Source organism: Aptenodytes patagonicus, chromosome 1, assembly GCF_965638725.1.
Source record: "Aptenodytes patagonicus chromosome 1, bAptPat1.pri.cur, whole genome shotgun sequence".
Lineage (NCBI taxonomy): Eukaryota > Metazoa > Chordata > Aves > Sphenisciformes > Spheniscidae > Aptenodytes > Aptenodytes patagonicus.
In genome coordinates, this window is record NC_134949.1 from 93,526,183 (window position 1) to 93,546,611 (window position 20,429).

At 40.5% G+C, this 20,429-nt stretch overlaps 1 protein-coding gene across 2 annotated transcripts in view; it reads left to right on the forward strand.

Annotated features, from left to right (window-relative positions):
• LOC143165500 (uncharacterized) overlaps nt 1–20,429 on the forward strand; it is a 477,160-nt gene that overhangs the window by 379,252 nt on the left and 77,479 nt on the right. For both annotated transcript variants that reach the window (XR_012996266.1, XR_012996264.1), the window contains one exon: nt 7,077–7,131. The gene's annotated coding sequence lies outside the window, so the exon portion shown is untranslated. The remainder of the gene's footprint in view (nt 1–7,076; nt 7,132–20,429) is intronic.

Consider the following 20,429-nt stretch of genomic DNA (forward strand, 5'->3'; position numbering starts at 1 on the left):
TGTGTTTTCTGTTTTCTTCTATTTAAGGTTTCAAAGCTGAGTTCCAAGTGCCAAGAGTAGCCAACACAAAATATTTTATAAAATGGAAATGCCCAAACTGTTTATGGACTATTAAGACAGCTCATCTGGTCAACAGTTGACTTCTTTTTTCCCTCTTTTCCAAGAGTGAGCAGGGAACAGGCTGTAAGCTGGACAGGAACGACCCAGTCACATCGCAACCACCATCTTTTCCAAGGCCATCTTTGCTCCTTCACTGTCTCTTGATGGGAGCACGCACAGCCACGCAACGAGGGAAGGGCATCAGGGATGTTGGAAAGATGACAGGCAGGAGCAGGCAGCTGCTGCCACCAGAGCAGTGAACCTGGCCTACAGCGTGGCCCCTTTGGGCAGTCAGAAGTAGGCGGTGTGAGTTCGGCAGCGGCTGCCCTTTCCCAGGTATTCTGTTTCCCAGAATTAGTCGCCCAGCACCCAAGAAGCACTGGCCTCCTTGTCCATGCACCCCTCTGGGGCAGTGGTGGACAGCAGGGAAGGGGCAGTGCTGTGGCACTGGAAGGGGTGGTGGTAGGCAGCTTCCTTCTGCCAGTGGGCTGAGCTGCGTGAGGCTGCGGTGGCCAAGTACCTGCCAACGAAACGTCACGGTTTGAGATATTTTTACAAATTCCTCAAAGACATAGTCAGTGGTTAGAGTTACTGAAAGTTAAAAGTAATACCATTTCAGGCCATCTTTAAGACAAGATGCATGCTCAAAATGCTACATTTAGATTATAAAACAAGAATATATTTAAACTTTTTTTTCCCCCTCTTTTTGCTAGTTTTGCTCTTACCCTGAGCCCCTTAAAGCAACTGCTGCTGAAGCTGTAATGTGCTGTTGCTTCCACAGAGCTCTCCTGCTCTTCTTTTAAAGATGTGTTCCTCAGAGGTGCTTTGTATAGAGACTTTTCTTGACTGAAGTTCTTCTTAGGGAGCTGGAGACTTCCGATGGATGTTAATTAGAGTTCAGTTTGCAGATGTACGAGATTCCTTTTCTTATTTCATCTATCTCATTGTTTTCACTGAGAACAGCTGGTAGGACTTATTTTGGGCTGAGTTACCTGTGGAATGAGTCAGCTCCTTGACTTTATGTCTTTTTGAATTAGCTTACATATACGTGAAAGTCCAAATTTTGATTGGATTAATTTCTTCTGTCTTATCAAAACATAATATCCAGCCTTCCTGGCAAGCAGAGTGTGCTAAAAAATCTATTCCATCAAGACTTTTCTTTTGTATTTTCTAGTTAAAGGTCCGTGAAGTTTCTGGTTTATAAAAGCATTTTTGTGTAACACAGATTTAAAGTCTCCTTTTCCCAGTACATGTTTCTTAATTTGGAAAAGACAAGACTAACATTTTAGCTATTCTCAATTACAAAAAACCAAACTCTCCTTTTACTACACTTTCTGGTCCAAATTTAACAATGATACTACATTGTTACATACTAATTAAAGAAAATATAAGCTATAGCTATATCATAAATCCTTTACAATATGTGATAAGGTAAACTGCAAGGTTTTCTGTCTTCAAGTTTGAGAGAGGAAAAAAGTTACCTTTTCTGTTATCTTCTGTGGACTGTAGCTTCTAAACAAACTGACTTTGGAAAATGAGTGATGGAAGTATTATTGATAAATTTTGATTCAAAATTGTTCTCAAGTCATCATTGCATTCTCTACAGAATCACAATTTGGCTGTTTATTTCATTAAAAAGAACGTGCGCACCTGTAGTTGAGTAGATTTTTTTTCAAATTCTTTAATGATACATAACCAAAATACATGTGTAAGTGCATTCCAATGTATACAGACGTACCTTAATTCTAATGTACGTACATAAACTCCTTGTCATTTTTCAAAGATGATTTTCTTTTGATTCCCCAGTATCGTAGACTAAGAGTTGATACATGGCCATATAACTGGCCCTCAAGCTGAATTTGCAGTATCCTCTCCCATTTGTGCTTTCTCCCTCACTGCAGTAAGCTGTCAATTGTAAAACCATCTCCTCAGTTCATCACTTTCCTAGCACTAACTCAACCGAGTGATCTTTATTTCTTCTCTTACTAGCTAGAGCAGCCAGCCCTTCTCTTCGGTCTTGTATGGACGAATGAATCCACAAGGACAAGGGCCGCGCTGGGGAGCTGTCCCTCGTCTAGTAGGCACGTAGAGGTAAAGATGCAGAGGAAGAAGGGGAACCTGCCCCATTAACCCTTTGAGAAGACTTGGTTGTTTTCAAAGGGAGCAGGACTGGGCCTCTGCAGAGGTCAGGATCTGCAGAAGCACTATTGTGTGATCGTCCTTTTCGACCATTTCTATGCTGCGACACACTGTTTGAGTAGGTGTCATTATCAGTCCCTGAGCAGACACCATTGTGTAGTGAAGCCTGTTAACACAGGTGACAGTGAAATTCCAGATATTTTGGCTGCTAAAGGAGGTGGTCAACTCAAGTAGCATGACCACAGGGAAAAAAAAAGGAAAAGAAGAACTTGAAGATCATTTTCCTCTGTACGTTGCCAAGTTGCTTTTCCTGATGTGGCTCCTTACCCCGTGTGTGACATCTATGGCTAAGGCGTTGTCATATTTCTGGTATGCTAACATAACATTTGACTGCCTTCCTCTGCATTCTTGTAATTAACTCCTAATATTAAAGCATTTTCCATTTCTGGATTCCTCAGCAAGCTGATTGAAGGGCGGTTTAATTGCACAGCATTGCCAAGAAACATGTTAGGTGATTGCTGGCTGTAGTAAGAGTTAATGTAAAGGTAATAGGAGGTATCACAGGGACTAAGATTTTGCTGGCCATTAGCAGAGGTGACTTCAAAAAGCAAATGATGATTAGTATAGGTTTCACTGAACCAAGTTTCCATCTGCTGCTAGTCACTGGATCTTGAGCTGCTCTCCTGTTAAAGATTTGCATGTATTTTCCTGGATTCTCGATGGAAAGGACACTTAGGGGAAAAGGGTATAAATCAACAAATAACAGTGTAACCTGCAGAAATATAAATCTATGTAGATTAATCCATGTTTCCTAAATTGCATACTAGATTGTAATTCAATCAAAGGGTTGGGGTCTTGTGACGTTTATGAACATTTATGGATCGTACGAGCGCTCAGATTAAATGTCAAACCTGGTATTCAGTTTAGAATCACGTATTATTGTTGTTCATTAATATATAAAAACAACAATTATATCCACTAAAACCCTCAATTTAATTTTGCTGTAATCTGTCTCTGCTGTGTCAGAGACGCAGTGCAGCCTCTCTGCCCGCTCAGATCATTTACAGGGCTCCACTGAATTTCAGCTGAGTCTCCTCTTTCACTGTGTTCCCCCAGCATGGCACTGGCTCCGTTTGGCCCCCTCTGAAGGGAGGAATTCTCTAGTAAATTATTTTCTTCATCTTCTGCTGGGATTAAATTCTAGTTTAGATACCGAGCAGGTGTAGTGCATCCAGGAGGAGAGGGGTGACAAGACTCTGTATCTTAGATCCAATATGCTGAGTAGATTATGTATGATAAAGCTGTGCCCTTTGCTGGTTCCCTCTCGGTAAAGGGTGAAAATGTTTTGAGGCAAGAGCAGTCAGTTTAGGATTATCTGAATCCATTGCCAGTCCTCCCTGCTTAAAGCAGTTCATAATTTGCCTGCTTCTTGCCAGTCTGGGGGCTGAAGGCATAACATTTCTCACCTTGGTAGTGCATTACATCAGAGAGATCCTAAATCACTTTGCAAAAATGGAGCAGAATCGCTGTCCCAATTTACTGCTAAGAAAAAGGCACTTCAAGCAGGTTAACTCAAGCCATTTAGTGAATAAATTGTAAGAAGCAACTGAATACCAATTGCAAAAATTACTTTGGCACCTAAGATGTTAATTTCATTGAAAGTAAGCAGTGCTTAAGCTAACAAAGGTAAAATATTCTCAAGTCCCCAGGTGGTTTACAGCCAAAATTTCACTGACTTCCAATGGACTTTGACACAAATGCTTAAGTCACTTTTGGAAATTGCAGTTAGCCTCATAAATTGATTACCTGCTTATATAATGTAACTCATATGACTGGATTTCACCATCTTAACTCCCCATAAATAGAAATTCTTCAGTGTTTAGGAACCTTATTCTCATTAAACTCAAGGGGGGATAGATTCCTAAATACCCTTAACATTTAGACCTTGCTTGTCTCTTAGTCTTTGTCATTTAAATGGAATTTATTCACGTAGCAAAGAAAGAGAAAGTGGGCAGAATCTGGCCACAATGAAGCAAGGGCAGGATTAAGATTAGCCCCTGGCTATTCTGTCCAATGGCCAAAACAGCTTCCAAATAATAATGATTAATTAACACTAGGAATTCAATATGAAAAGGATCAGTGGATTCCCTTGTCCACCCCACCAAATAGAGCCATACTGGGCTGAAAACAAACAACATAAATAGAGACGGGTAATTATTCTGCTTATAACACAGACACCTGGGGAAAACGGTCAGCTTGCTTAGACTTCATTTTTTTATGTTCTTATATAATAGTATATCTTGAAGAAATCTACTGTGTTAATCTAATGTAATTAGGTTAAGTATGTCTCTAGTGACAAACGGCACCATATGATAAAAAGTTTCACCCCAGCATTTTAATGGTTCAGGTTCTGCTCATGGTTTCAATTAAGTCAGCACGATTGCACAGGGCAGTAAGAACAGGATTTGGCCCACTTCTCTCCCGCATACGTGTTCTGCAGTTATCTAACCTGGAATGAATCATAGTTTCCTCAGACACATCTTGTTTTTCCAATACTTTACATGGAAAGTTTTGTTTTCATGTATTTTCTTTTGAACAAAACTGGTAATCAAGCATCCAAACCAATTGCAATCATTTTAAAAATTATGGTGTTTCAGTTCTGGTGATTTGCCAGATTGTAGTTTGCAGCTTCTAGTATATTGTGCCTGTCTAAAATTACCCTACAGTTTTAATTAAGTACGACAGTCTTGTTCACTTCTTACAACAAATTTGACAGCAATGTTGGTGTAAGTCATTACTCAGCACCTCCAGAGTCTCAGGCCATAATTTGTAGAATTCTTTGGCACCCGTGTCATCAAAGTTGCTTGACTCTTTCCCTTAAGAGAACTTGTTTTATGTTGCTTATAGCAGAGCCAAACTCTAACCACTCGGCCTAAAATTTTCCATTCTGTGTTTTTTTTCCCATGCTGGATGCCTCCTGCTTTTTTTTTTTTTACTTTTTTACTTTTTTTTTTTTTTAACTCCAGGGGTCCAAGGCACATTCTTTGGCTTAGACCTCTTGTCTCAGGTTCTTCCATGGTGTGCAGCTCACTGTCCCATCTGCCCAAAACCCTGAAAGGAATACTTCCCAACTACCAGCTGCCAACAGTCCTTCACATACAGTCTGTCGCACATGAATCTGTGGGCTTCATGGTTAAATCTTCAGGAGCAATGTAAAAAGAAAATAAGGGATACATGCTTCGCAAAGGAGTTTTTTGCACGGGGAGAACTTCCCTGCTAAAGTTCATCAGAGTAATGGATTCTTGAAAGGAACATAAATAGTGACCTGCTCTCTCCACCAGCCTCATCTTGGCCTTCCTTTCATCTTACGGCACTTCAGCTTTTCAGTCTGGGCAGGATCCATCCTGTCATCTGTCTCATGCAAATCTTCCTTACATGTGGGAGCAGTCAGCTTCTTTAAGGAGAAATTTGCTGTTAAACAGGGCCTCTCTGGGTGGCCTATCCAAAGGATGCTGTAAGCATCTTGTTTGCTGCCCTGCAGTTTTTATGATTCTTTCTGCTCTTTGCTGTATTTCTTCCACCTCCCTTGCGGATGACCAACCGCTAGATGTGCACACGTGCTTTCTCTCACACTGTCCTCTACCAGGCCCATAATGCCCACAAATAATAGCTACAACTCTGAACAAATTTTCTGTCTGCCTTCCCTCTTTCTCTCCTGTGACAGCTCCTCACTTTTCCTTCACTGTCTCAACTTAGGTTTGTATGTCTCTGAATAGTTTTACTTGCTTTGAGGAATGATGGAGCTAATCTCTGCCTGTAACTGGACAGAGAACAGTAGGTGAGGGCCACGTCTTGATTTAAGTACTGGAGTACACCACATGGATTCCATGATCTTTGTCCATCGTGCTCCTGGTCCCCTGATAGCAATCTTTTGGAGAGCACTGTCTGGTCTGACTACCTGAATTTCTTCCAGCTTGGTGAAGGGAAGGGGGGACAGGACTGATTTGTAACTGTGAACATTTGGGGGCATCTGCCTTTGTTTTCTGTGTCCAACAGGAGTGTATCTTCTTGTTACAATTCAGAGCATCAGGCTTTGATTCATTTTGTCTATTACTTCATCCCAGGTTAATATGTTTTGGAAAATGTGTTGGCAATAAAGCTTAGATACTCCATAGTAGACTTTGGAAACTAGGTCTGTAGTCTACCAAAAGTTCGCAATCCTTTAGCCATTCCACTTTCATGCAGCCATTTTTTTTCTTAGGGGTCTCAGGGTAACAAATCTGTCAAGTCCAAAAGATACTGTGTTGACAGAAGGAACTAAGACAACACAATTTTTCTGTGCAGCTATCAGCCGTAATGTAAGCATCCTCAGCCCTAATAATATGCCTAACCCGTCTACTGTGAAGGTCAGGATCAAGAAGAGGAGTTCTGTTTCAGAGGCCTGTATCATCTGGCATGACTGCTAAGAAGGATGCCATTCAAATCTGGCAGTGTTTTTGTGATAAGAGCATTTGTTCATTGGAGCCACAAGCCTATTTCATGGAGGCTGTTGAACAGCCACCAGAGGATATTTAGTCTCTGCTGGCTAGGAATTATCCCAGGACTGAAAGGCTCCTCAGCCATTACCAGTTTTCTCAGCTACATAGTTTTGGGGTCAGGTAATTTCAAAACTTCCAAGATTTATGCAGTTTGTGAATTTAAAACACTTTTTTTTTTCTCTCTCTCCTGTGGGAACTGCTACCATCTGTGAGTCTCCTCGATCCCTGTTTTATATTGGTATCGTTTAGTCTGTTTATTGTCACTTAATTTCCTTTTTTCTTTCTCCCTTTTCTTCTCAGATCACTCACGATCAGTTTGTGGCCTTCCTCTGAAGGAACCTTTCCTGTCTCTTGTGTAAGTATTTATACCAAACATTTTATACTTTTCATTGATATGAGTTGTGCATTTTGTTCAAGTTCCATCCAAGTCAGGCCGGAGCCCTTGTGAACTTCTCTGTTGCTCCCCATGGCCACAGGACTCAGTACTGAGTTTTTATTCTAATGCAGCCGTCCAGGATTTTAATGCAGTGTCAGCTTATGGGACTCAGACTTAGTTCAGTGACATTGTGTGATTGATTGATCTGGAATTTATATATGGATGACAATATGGAAGGTTTCTGTTATATTTGGGGATATACCTGTTGTGATGGGCATTACGCTGTTGTGTCTGATTCAGAATAAAGCATATAGTATTCCATGCTGTGCAAGCATAAAACAAGTACAGAAAACAGTCAACTCGCATTTCAACCTGTCCTTGCTGAAATCTGACCGTGTGGCATGGGACCCTTCCTTACCCAGTCCTGTGTGTTGTCCTATCTAATACCTACCTACTCTTCTTATCTGGGTGGATTAAATATGCTGTATTCTCTTTGTCATCTAACAATACTGGAATTAAAAATCTGTTAGTGGTGTCTTTGGAAAAATGTTATGTAGGGTTCTTTTTTTGCCTGGTCTCATTCACTTGAGTTTGGCTGCTGCTATGTAAGTTGTCAATTCAGTGACTTTTTTTAATTGAAGAAAATGCTATATTAATCCAGATAATTGTGTTTTTAAGACCTAGAACAGGAAGAATTAAAATTTTCATGGTTTAAGTTTTGCTTTTTCCTTTTTGGGGGGATAGGGGATGGAACTTTTGGGAGAGTTTGTTTGTTTTCATTTGGGTTTTAGTTTTGCCAGGTTTTGACATGTGATAGTTTTGCGTATTTGGAACAAAAGTTTTCATTTTGCTGGGATTCCTTCATACATATTGGCAGTGAAATCTAGTGTTCTTTAAACAATGATGCTTCTTGTTGCCATATAAAGGGAAATATAGCACTACCACTTAATAATATTTACTATAGTTAAGTAACAACAGACCAAAGTTTTCCAAATGTCTACCAGCATTTTAAGCCACTGTTTGGGATGTCCAAGTTGGATGTATTTAGTGAATGCCAAAAATAATGAGGACTTTTAAATTTAGATTTAGAACTCCATGTCCAAATATGCCTAGACTTTGTGTTACTTTAGATCTCCATTTTGCAATTTAAATTCATGTCTACTACCCGTTCAGAGAGGAAAGTAGATGGCTGTTAAAATGCTGCCTAGAATTTAAAAAAAAAAAAAAAAAAAAAGCATAGCACAGTAAGAAAAACAGCTCTTTCATATTTGGGAGAGGACTTAAACCTGCGAATTTATGTTCAAGTTGCGTTTTGATTGTTGAAATTTCTTCAGAGGGACGCTAAAGTGCAAATGGACATTCATAATTTTTTCAGGTACATGCTGAAAAAAATCAAAGAGCTTTCTTTTCCTGATACTAGACCTAAAATATGTGACTTTAACATTTAAAGTTGACTCACTACTTTTGCGGTGCAGAAGGAAACGGCACACTTCATTCTCCCCCGCCCTGTGGGCAGAAACATGAGATATGCTGCAGTGGCTGCGAAAGGTGGTATGGCAATGCCAGCTACCAAGGAGATGTATTTGAGCTGACCTATCATGCCTATGGTGTTCCCATATTTCTTCCCTTTCCCCTTTGCCTTTCATTATAAGGTGTCCCAAATCTGTAATTTACAATGTGCTGTTCCAGTTTTGCTCTGATATATTTGCTACAAATAAGTAGGAGTCTATGCGCGTGCATAGCTCCCCGTGGCAGTGTCAGGCCTGTGAGATGAGGGGAGCAGAGGCCCCCACAGAATGCAACATGGCTTACGTCTAATGTGACATTTATTTGACTCGGAAAGGCAGTTGATTAAAGTCCCGTCAGACCTTTGCCATCATGTATTATGTATTTATCCAGCAGGGGCGGTTCATAACGGCCCCTGACAAATCCTATTATTTTTGTTGCAGAACTTCATAATATCGATAAAAAGTGTTAATGATACTCAGGGACGTGAAGCGCACACCGCTTATGTTAACACTTCCTGCAGCAGCGGCAAAATCATTTATGTCTGCGGCAGGGACCGTGAGCCTTCAACATTTGCACAAAGGCACCAGTTTATCGTTGTTCTACCTCTGCAGCACAAGGCAGTTGGGGTGGAAGCAGCAAGCTGGCTTCATGGTAGGTAGGCGTGTGGAAACCCAGAGCTGAAATCCCTCTCTGACAGTGCTTTGCTGTGTGACCATGCATAAGTCGTTTCCCGTCTGTCTGCCTTTGTTTCTTGACCTGTAAAACTAGAGTTACACACTTCCTTGCTTCTTTAAGTCAGGCTTATTCCACAGCCAAGGGCTTCTTTGTGCTCCCCCGCTCCCAGCTTAGCAAGCTCCCTAGGAGCTTCACTTTATTTCAGGCACATGTGTAAAGTTTGTATTGTTTGTACTGGTTCTCTCCTTTCTCTCTGGAAGATAGGTCCTTCAGGCCACTGATACTCTGAATTCTTTCGGGTAACAGAAAAAGTAGAATCAGGACATTTTTACATTAGAAGCTGTTAATGGTACCTGTCAAGCATGTTTCTGATCTAGAGATAATAAGTGATTTGTTCTGCCCTCTGCTTCAATACCCAGCGCTGGGCTCTCTTCTCATATCCCTACCCACAACTTGCCAATGATTCAGTCTTCCTCCTCCCCCAGGTTACACATGTGTCTGTCTGACTATATGGCATCAAAGTTTTGGAGGTAGAAGGATTTCGCGGATCTTTCCCCCAAACGATATATTCCCACTTAAGAGGAATAAATTAATCCCTGCTCCACTTGACAGTCCTCAGGAGTTTGAGAGAAGCAGGTGTATTCTTTGTCAAAAATCGACGTTTTCATGGAAGAAGAGTCTTCCAACTGGTCTTGAGCCTTTCTATCATATTGTCAACAGCGTGTAACAGTATCAACAATACTAAGGTGCTTTACAGTGAATAGGTAGCTACAGTAGGATAAATAGCTACAGTAGGACACTTCTTTTACTTGCAGAGCACTACCTGTTCAGATGGAACCCATACAATATTGAAGAGTTTATCCGCTGTTAGCTTTGGTAAGTGCAAATCAGAAGCGCACCAAAGTGATCCAGATACAAAGAAGTTGCAGGACATGTTAACCTAATTGCATGAACATCTGTCCATTTCCTTGAAACAGGTTTCTGATGTAACTGGGCTGTACTGAACTCCAGCATCATTCCTATTAGATTCAGCACTAATTCTAATCCTTGTTATTTGACATCCTGTTAAAAAAAAAAAAAGAAGAAATAAAAAAAATGCCATTTATTCCTCAGCTTCACGAAGACATAATCGGTCAAGTAATGATGACCTAAGGGAAGCTGAGCAGCATCTTACTGATCTCATCATAGTTATGAGAACCATCCGTCATATGGTCAGTGATTTGTATGTCAAAAGACACCCAGCAGTATTCCAGCCTGCCAGTTGCCGGTTTCTGAGAATACGTATTCACTTTATCAGACATGATGATGCTCAAATAGTCTTTGATATCTATATATGTGTCCCTGCTGCTGGTACTTGTTCACCACCAAACTGTCATCTGTTAGCACTCTGAACCATCAGCATTGAAACAATTAGCACTGTCTGAATCCCTTTATTTGGTTAGTGTGCAGATGAGGAACAACAACAGTGATTTCTACATCAGGAACAGGGAGGAGGTATCTTTTCTCCTCTCAGGTTTCTTAAGAAGCTCTCCATTACTTCAGAGGAGGATAATAACCTCCAGGTCAAGCTTATTCATGAATCAAAAATGAACATTTGGAAAATGCCAAAAAAGTCTACATGTAATAAGCCTTATGTTTACAACAGCTTTCAAGAGTTAGCATTTTTCAAGAATTATCATAATTAATGTAATAAATAGACATGCAAATTACCCGGAAGAATCAGTTGATCTACTTCTGAAAATAAGGGGTTGTTGGAAGGGAATGGTCACCTACACAGCAATCTGAGACAGGAGAGGGGTATTATTTCCCCAGCTTTTATGGGTCTCCTGAAGGAAGGAAATGTTCCAAAAAAGAGAGCAACATGGGCAGAGGCCCTTTATTTGGCATTTGCAGATGAGAGAAATGGTAAAACAGACTCAAAATAGCAGTGGAGCAGGAATTCTGCTCTGATGTGTTTATAGAAATCAAACCGTATAACCGGGAATGCACCTCAGGATGAATGTTCTTGAATAAGTGCCACAACTTTAAGCTTTATTCTTTATCTGAAGACATAACCATCAAATGGACTTAAGCAAGTTTTCATTTACATGAAAAAAAAACTTATTTAAAACAAATCTGACAAAGTTCATGGTTTTGTTCTGAAACATATTTAGTAAAAATAGACCCTATTATCCAGAAAACCAGAGAAGTAACCAGGTTAAAGAAAAGGGCAACATTTGATACTAGTTTTTCATTCAAGCATTAGTTTAAGTGTTAACATTCAAATTACTTAACAAATAATAATTGCTGCTCGTAGCTGTGAAGTTGATGCGTGGATTACAACAGAGGCATGTATGCAACCTGCTTTCCAATTGCAATACCTACAAGATATCCACTGAGGTTGGATGAGATTGAATTTAAGATTGGCCAGCATGACAGCTGAAAATGTCACACCTTTCTGCCATTATGCTTGCTAGAGATCTTTTTGTTCTGGGTTATTTTTCATCAAATTAGCGTAATATAATGTATTGAGTGTTAGCTTTTTTTGAAATGTAACAGATTACAGCAGGAAAAAAATGGACTTTAAACTAGACAGTTCTAGGAGCATAATATTTTAGATTTAGCTAGAAAAAAGAAAGGGACAGAAAGAAAATGCAGTTGTTCAGTGCACTTTTACCCCACACTGGCGTAATTTAATATATTTGGATGGAAAAGACCACCTTGCTGAATCAGTAGCAGCATTTCCCACAGCAGTTTGAACGCCAACCATCAAAGTATTAAGACAGTCCAGTTTGTTAGGTCTGAAATCACTGCGCAAAATGGCACAACTACAGAGTGTAGCAGAGTTTTTAAGAATATTCGCTTTGCAGTTATGGTAAATTATCTTCCAACTTTGGCAAGCACGTTGCTATTCTACAGTTACATCAGCAAATGTCTCTCTTTCTTTTCTGAAATGTATTGTCAGTCCTTCTCCCTATGCAGAAATCCTCTTTGATGCACCCTGCTTTAGCATTATGTTGTATAGCTGTCTCCTTAAAATGTACACACCAGATATAAGGTAAAAACGGTACCAAGAGCAAGTAGTGCTGGAGGAGTGGTTACTATAAAACTGGATATCCAGAAATAGGTGGTTTCCCAAAAGTCACTTCTTCATCAGAAGATTTGACTATGAAACTGGCACTGAAATGCGAATACTCATGGAGGTCTAAATGCCAGACCAGGTCTCCATATTCATGCTGAATGTCCGATGTGTAGGACACCACAATTGAAAATGAGCTTGTAAGAGTATCTCCTCCATCTCCTTTTTCTCTCCGCCTCTCCCACTTAAAAAAGAAATGAAAGCCATCTGCCGTGCAGTTTAGCTGTGTGCCATTACACAGGTGTGCATGTCAAAACATATGTGATTAGTCTTCAGGCCATGCTTTATGAAGGCTGTTTTACCTCTTGGTGGGAATGGGAACTCTTAGACATAAAAGATTCGCAGTGTATTAAGAAATAATGTTTTCTTCCTCTGAAGTTCTTGTTCAGTGCTGCTTCTTTCCATCATTTTGGATAATATCATGCTGAATATGGTTCACAAATTCAGCCCCCCAGGTAATATTTTCATTTTATATGTTTGCATGCCCAAAATATTACATTTTTGCACACCACCGAAAGCAAATGCTTTTGGATTTGAATAGATCTTGCTCTCTCCCATTCCATCATATTGAGTTTTAAGTTTAATAGAATAGCTGTATCAGTTTTCTGAATGCTGTTTTCTAATGTTTTACCTTCTTAAGCATACGCTAAACAGCTTGATTTTTCAGAGACAAAATTGGAATCCTAACTTCAAATAGCATACAATTTAAAGGTATTCATGCTTCACCCAGTCACCAAAGTAAGGATCAGTTGCAACACTGGGATCTGGATGTGTGTTTAAATTTCATATTCATCTGTGTTCACTTATCCTGGATGTCTGTAAAAGGGATTAATTGAATTTCACTTTTTGCAGTAAATCCACTTTTACATAAACGGCAAAAATTAATGTGTTACATTCTGGATGCTCTGCAATATGCACTGAAGCTTGTGAAGGAAACCTATGTGTGATGAGCATAAAACCAACCCCAAAGCATGATGTGTTTCAGAAACTGTTTTTCAATTTTTGCACTTAACAAATCCTTCAAGTTTTGGTTTTTAGTGCAAATTTCTTGCATGAATGTCCGTGCATGCTTAGCATGGTCTAGTTACGACACTAAATCATGAAATTCTGCCACAGAAGACTAAAACAAAAATACAGCTTTTCTTCCAGTGAACTTTAATGGAAAGGTAACAATTTTAGTCATTGAATTACCTGTAGACTGAGGCATGCCTCAGGGAAGATTGTCAAAAATCCTGGGTTTTTTCTTAACTTGTTGAAAATACGCTGGCAGATCATTTCTTTTGGAGCCTGCAAATTAATCTCACATTGATACCTTCTACTGTCACTTCTGTGGCACTGTCCTCACCTTCCATCCTGGCATGGCTGTGTTTTGATGCATGTCGTCCTGGTACATACAGCGTGCCAGTGCAACATCGTTGCCTCACTAGTGGTCAGCCCGGTTCGTCCTATTGAAGAAATTCACAAAAGGTGAATAGATCAAGAAAAGCATGTAACATGTTCAGGGAGGAGCAATGCTTTTGTAAGTCCTGTTCACCGAGTATTTCTCCTCCGCATCTTATGCCAGCGGCATTTTGTTGGGAGGCAGGGTTCAGCATTCAAACGAGCTCTCAGGCATTCAGCAAGCAGATTTGTAGATGAATGGGCATCCTGTTCTGGGAATAAGAATATTTTAAAAGCACAAAAGTGAACTAGATGTTTAATTCAACTGTACAAGTAAACTGCTGAGAGAGTTGTAGCATCTTTGAACTTCCCAAAGCACAGAACCATAGAAATAACACGGAAACATTACAGGTGAATGAGGCCTAGATATTGATAATGAGCAATTTCTTGAAGTTGATTGACCAAATTATGACTGTTAAGCGTGCTCCCACTTTTTCCTGCTCTACGCCACCTCCCTTTAAGGGGCCTCATAAAGAAATGTTACCCACTCCCCCCAAATCTTATTCGTTAGAAAATGCTATTTTGTTTAACTAAAAAATTGTGGAAATATAGCCTTCACCTTGCCCGATAATTCTTTTTTCACCACTGCCCCATCTCCCCTTCAGGTACACATTTGCTCACCTTACAGTCCTTTTGCAAATCTTCATCTAAACTCATAATTTCCCTTGTGATGCTGTATCAAATGCTGTACTGATAGATTAAATTTACTGCATTTCTTTTGTCTGGATAATCAGTTATCTTATCAAAGAAAGTTATCAGGTTAGTCTACTACCATCTACCATTGGCAAACTCATGTTGTGTTTTATCCCGTTTTCCATTTACTGTGTGTCTCATTATTTTTTCCTTCAACATTTGCTGCACTCATGCTATTGAAGCTCCTGATGTTACATCAACATCAAACAGGTGTAAGTGAGATCAGAATCAGTTTCAATACACTGTAGCACAGCCTTGCAAAGGCCTATTCATTCTTATGCCTGCAAAGTGTTAAGTTCTCATCCGGCAGACAAATAAAATATCATTTTTTATTTTTCATTGTCATTATAGCAAAGGGCAGGTGAGCTGATCTTGAGCCTTGGCTGGTGAATGTTTGCGATGATTTGCAAAAGGGTTTCTAGAGATAGAATCAGAGACATCTACCTGCACATGAGAGTGCTTGGGCACTTGCATTAGCAAAACCTTAATGTATGTATCAGTAATGAAAATCTTAATTAAGAACACTGCATCATTGTCCATGAACACTCACTCTTTCTCTGTGTGTGAAGTCCTTTGTGTATTGCAGCATCTACCTGGTCCAGACAGACAGAGCCCTTGAAGAGTGTGTCTGGCAGATCTCCTCTTGATTATTAACAACTAGCAAACGGCAAACTCTTACTCTTCTTCTGTCTCGACACTGACGCTCGGAATAGTAGAGCATACAGCATAACTTACAGCTTGTTTGGATTTTTTCTATTGCTTTTTCCACTTCATTATTTTATTGGTGGGTTTCAAAATCCAGTAGCATTGATTAGAACTGAATTATGTAGCTTAGAGTTGCCAAAATGTGCACAGATGCCTATTTATCCAAGAGTATACCTTTTCCTTTAGAAACAATACACTTGCCTAGGCCATGTTCTGTATGCACAAAAAGTATGCTAATGGGATGTGAAGACTGAGATTTTAATCTCGCTAAACTCAGGAAATTTAGAGTTAAGGTTCCCACAGCAACCTTACCTCTGCCCCTTGCTTACAATAGGGTCTCTTACTGTATGATTCCTAGCTGTGGGCTTAGCAAGGCAGATAGTACAGAGAGAAGACAGTGTGATGGGTGGAACTGCTGAGTTTTTTCCCTGTGATTGTATTAAAGTGAAATTCTGTTTGTTGAGCGCTGCCTGTATGTTTGATGTGGTTTGAAACACATGCAGAAAACTCTCAAAATGACGGACATATTTAAGTTATAGGTGTACTGATAAAAGCACAGGTAGTGTGAGGTAAGGAAGAGTGTATGCATGCACACACACATGCACAGACACATTTCTCTGTGTGAAAGCCCATCAGGGTTGTATCTTTTGCTTTCAGGTGAGTCAGACTGTCTTCTCAAATTCACTGTCATGTCACTGACATTGATAGTTTCTGTGGACTCACACCTGCACGGTAGGAGGATGTGTCCCAGGAAAGGCAAGAGCAGGAGGTACTGCTATGTACTTTGAATGAGAAACAGCTATGGAGTCTCTTCTTGTCTGTACAAATCAGCACAGTTGAGCCCTGTATAGAAATCTACACATGCAGTGACTTTCCTTTTGCAGAAATGTTGTATCTTTAGAAAGAGTTCCTCCAGCCTGGCAGAGGAGTTCTTGCTGAGGCCAGTGGTTCGTGCAAGGCTTAAGAGCCACGTATGCCTTTACGTCGTCATATAAAAAAATAGTTCTGAGTGAAACCCGTGTAATCCAATAATCAATCAGACTACAGCCCCTGTTTCAGCCACCATTAATATTCTCAAAACCAACACTTACTCCACTAAGACATCAAAACCTGAAATACTCCAGATTAAACGAAGTGTTTAAATTAAGTAAATGGCTGATTCTTATCTGTTTGGTATCATGTCAGTGCATTTCTGTCTAGGCAGAATATAAGTGAGGAATCATCTCCAGTCTGATTTGATGCCATTCTATACTGAAATGCGAAGTCGCAATAATTAAAACTGTAGAAGTACGCAACGCCAAACTGAATTCAGAATCTTTATGGAAAGCTGTGGCCATCACAGCGGAGCACCACGTGTTGTGGGCAAGGGGAAGGATATGGCTGTCCTTGTCCCACCTTAAGTGCCAGTTCCCGGTTTTTTAGAGAGTACGTAATCGTAGGTCTGTACTAGTAGTTGAAGCATGACCTTGAAAGCAGACCATGCCACCTACACGTTTTCTGACCTTATTGCCAGCTAGAGCCTGCCAGCCGTTCAAACTCGGGGTAACTAGCCTGGGCTTGGAGAGAGCGGCCTTGAGCCACCCGCCAGCAGACAGGGCTGAAGAGTGCGTGGGTCCAGCCATTGCCAGTCTCTCTGGAGTGCATGAAGCCGAGCTGGGTCTTGTGAAAACACCAGGCTAGAGCTTTAGCCATGCTCCTCAAGAGTGCATGTGCATATGCAGAGTGCACTGCAGGCAGGTCTGAGACTGGCAGGTCTGAGCCGGCTCCCAGTATAAACAGTGTCCTCCAGTCCTCCCTTGTTACAGCTCGGTCACAGATTGCAAGAATAGTGTCTTTCTTTGTTTTTTTCTTTTTTTACTGGTCATTTACACAGTTGAGTGTCTGCAGTTAGAAAACTGTAGCTCAGTGTCTGGGAGACTCTTTAAGAAAAGAAAGATATTTTAATATGGTAATAACCTTGTTATTTCAAAACCAAATGGTTTCAAACATGGCAGTGCTGCTACTTCTCTTTCAGGACTATGTACGTGTCAAGTTTGATGTTTTAAAACAAAGCTGTGTTATAATTACACAAGCGTGTTTAAGAAAAAAAGGCTTATGGAAAACTTAACAGCTGGAAACTTTTTTTTACATACTTGGATGACTCAAAAACAGCTGAATGGGTTTTTGCAAAGCTTTACCAAAAATGTCATTTCTGGATTGAGACAAGGCATGAGAAATATCTGCTGAAAAGGTAACAGTTTCAGAAAGGTATAAGCAAATATAGACAGAGATTATTTAATTCTCAGCTTCCACTGTACAGTCGTTAATGTAATGCTATAAAAATAAAAGAATTCATATTTATATAGTTTTTCAAAGATTTCAAGGATCTGTACTAGACTTTAAGGAACTAAGCTTTGTAGCTGTGAGTTAATCAAATATTAATATTTATATTTCACTGGAATATCACATATTCAAACAGGAAAACAAAGACATAGAAAAGGTACAGGGCTTGCCAGAGTTTACACAGAAAGAGAAGATGACCATGTTTAGCACCCGTGCCTTCGGATCGCTCAGCCTGTGCAGCGTGGCTGCGCTCTCGGGCACACTCGGCATCGGGGAGCTCCTGGCTCATCTCTCTCTGGACTCCCATGTCCAGCACACCCAGCTTGCAGGTGAAGAGCCTCGCTTGCATGCATATGCTGGGCTCAGGTACGCAGCTCCCTTCTTTCTGTCTCCCACTTCATTCCCAAAGGCAAAGTCTGCCAAATTCTGCCTACTGTGATCATGAAGCTTGACTATATTCAAGTATTGCCCCCAGTTACAAGCGTGCATACACTTCTCCTTCTCCCCCAGCGCTCCCAAGGGCTCTCAAGGTGAGAGCTGTCACCAGAGACCTATTCTGGGGTCTTACTCAGGGCATGGTCCGATCTATAACTTGGTAACAATTATTTCACTGTTTGAAACCTCAGTCAGTGAATAAATATGATTTTACTGCTGCTTAGTTTGGATGTTGAGCTGTATTGGAGGAAACTGCTCTTCTTTCATACTGAATTTTGCTTCAGGGTGGTGTGTGTGAAAAATAACACAAATAGGAGTATTTTTGGATGATCATACTGAACAGTCAGCAAGAAGAAAAATACAGTATGGTGAAGGGAAATCTGTTTGTAGTAAAAGCAATATGAGCTTGTGGTTTGCTAATGGGACTGAGACATGAATTTTCACTTTAACCCTAGCCATAAAACTCCCCCTGATGCTGAGGAAATCACTTGATCTCCTGTCGTTGCACCTCAGTTTCTTCCTCTCTGTATTAGTGGTAATCATGACCCAGCTCACCAGAATACTGTTCCTCTTGAAGTTCAGTTATTATCAGAGGTTTTGTAGAGACGCTTTTCTAACCTAACAAGCCCACTCCTTGTCAATGTTCAGAGTGCCATTGTCTTACTTTCCCGATTAAACGGGCTTTCACTCTTTTTAGCTCGGCAGAACCACCGATTCTGGGAGGGAGAGCAAGACTCGGCGCTGCCTTGTGCATTATGCAGGAGATTTTCAGTAGCAATCCCAGGTTAAGAATTCAGTGCTGGTATTTCAGTGGGACATAAATATAATTTCATTTTCTAAGCACAGCTGATCTGAGCTCCTTGAGAAATGGTAATCATGAGACAGACTTCAGCTTGCCGTTTTTGCAGGCACATTTGCAGTAGCCCCAAATTTGGTTAGATTTAATCTGTGCACCTAAACTATGGATTCACATGAAGAAAAAACTTGAATTTAGCCAGCTAGGAACACCTAACTCCACAAATCCCCTCGGCACAGCGGAGTGCCGTCGATCTTTTCTCAGCTTTTCGAAAGCTTTGGCTGTGTGCCCTACATATTGACCATCTTGCTCATGAAGGGCCTCAGTGTTGTTTTCCCTTTATCGTTTCCCCTTTGAGGTGTCTAGTGTTGCCAGTGGTTCTCACAAGAAGCTGTCCTTGTACTCCTGCCGAAACCAGAATCACAGCCTTTAGGCATTAGAAGGAAATGATGCTCTTCTCATTTTGCTCGCAGCATCACTTCCTCAGCTTCACAAATAATTTTCTGATCCAAAACTTCTCCACTATTGCATGTGTTTTGCGATTCTCATACCTAAACCAATTCAAATGCTGAGCAGTGTTGTTATGCCTCTCTCTCCTTCTTGTATGTATATATCCTGTGCACCAGGAAGTGCCAGGTTCATGGCTCTTTTTATCAGAGCCCATCAGTTCTTGCTTTCCTGAGTCGTCTTTTAGATTGTATGATTTTTAAATATCTGACTAGAGGGTGATATGTTGAGATGACTGAATAGAGAAAAGAGGAGAAGAATTAATAAAAGGCAGAAGTCAGCGAGTTGGGTAGTCTGTTGGAGATAAATCCTTCCCTGGAGAAAGAGTTAGATCCTGTAAGGCCCAGGGCAGTTTGAGTATAACAGAATTGCAGGCTGGCAAATGCTCTGCTTTCCTGCTAACTACTATGAACAGAACTTACAAAAAACCCACAACAGACCTTGAAATACAATTCTCTGACTGAAGTAGGAAAAACAAACTAAAACCTAGTAAGCAGTCTTAGAAGGAAAGTATTTCACATTATAGTCCATACAAGAATTGGCATCATTTAAGTAGCACAGGTGCATATGGGAAGCATTTAGGAAGCAATAGAAACTTTGCAGCATCCTCTTTGCTCCCACTCCACTCCAGCAGGCTTTTGTTCTTCAGCGTAACTGCCTTTGCAGGACTGCATCTTGAGCTGTCGCCGTTGTTGGCTGAAAGTTTTCAGGCTTTGTCACTGAAAAAAAGTACGGAGAGAAAACAATGAATATTTTCGCTTTCTTGCCTAATTGAAACAGCAAAATTGGTTTGGCTGTTTTGGCGTGAGAGGCAAGGCAGAAAGTACAGCCTCTCCCTTTTAAACAACTTAACTATTTTACAACCCACTTTGCACAAACGGAGCCATGGAGGTGGGCAGGACGGGTTGTGAGAGAAACAGGCTGCAAGGAGAAGCAGTGCAATCTCTTGCACATCTTTAACAACAATATGACTCTTTGATACTATATATGCACAAAGTTTTGTTGAGCTTCCATGGCAAGGTTGTGCTAACTATGTATGTGTGGCCCACCTGCATGTACGTGCTATTTGTGAACCTT